This window comes from Ptychodera flava, chromosome 1 (assembly GCF_041260155.1).
Source record: "Ptychodera flava strain L36383 chromosome 1, AS_Pfla_20210202, whole genome shotgun sequence".
NCBI lineage: Eukaryota > Metazoa > Hemichordata > Enteropneusta > Ptychoderidae > Ptychodera > Ptychodera flava.
The window spans coordinates 43,649,364-43,650,126 of NC_091928.1; positions in this window are offsets into that span (position 1 = coordinate 43,649,364).

A 763-nucleotide genomic window follows, 5' to 3' on the forward strand; every position below is an offset into this window, starting at 1 on the left:
GCATATTCAAGCTCTTCTATATTTGCAGTGTTCAATAGTCTTCAGGTGCACACAATCTTTCAATTTTCGTCGGATACAGTTTTTGCATTCAATATATCTATGACTTGTGAAATTTTTGAAACCAGAAATTTATGGTGCATACAGAAATATGGCAATGTAAATCATTTCTAGCTTGTTTAATTGGAGCCTTAAATTTCTAAATTTATTGTTTTCTGCTGTAGACATTTACAGAATATATTTAATAAATCTACTATGCACGTTTTATTTGGATACGTTGCTTGCTAAGCACAGCTTTCAAAAGGTAGTATACGCTGTGAAAGTGAAAGACTAAACTGAAGTTCAAGCTTTCCTCAATAAACCTTTTGACAATTCTCTTACCATATCACGAATAAAAAAATCAGGGGTCATGCTACAAAATTTGAAACTAGAGAAGCAAATTTATCTAACATTTACCGATATTTGAAAATCAATATGGCCGCCACCTCTGTGTTAGCGCAATGCTGAAAAATAACATTTTCTATTTAGAGAAGACACTGAAAATTTTCCTTATCCAAAGAGCTTTCAAATGAGCCCCCACTAGTGATAGATCAGAAAAGAATAAAAAAAATTTTGAGTCCGAATACCGGTGTCTGTCCCAGAGGAGTATTCTTCATGAACCTGAAATTGAACTATCGAGAGTTCACACATTGCCGTACAAGAAAAATGTATCACTCCAGTGATAACACATTTTTAGCTGAACTCTTGCATAAAACATAAAGACATA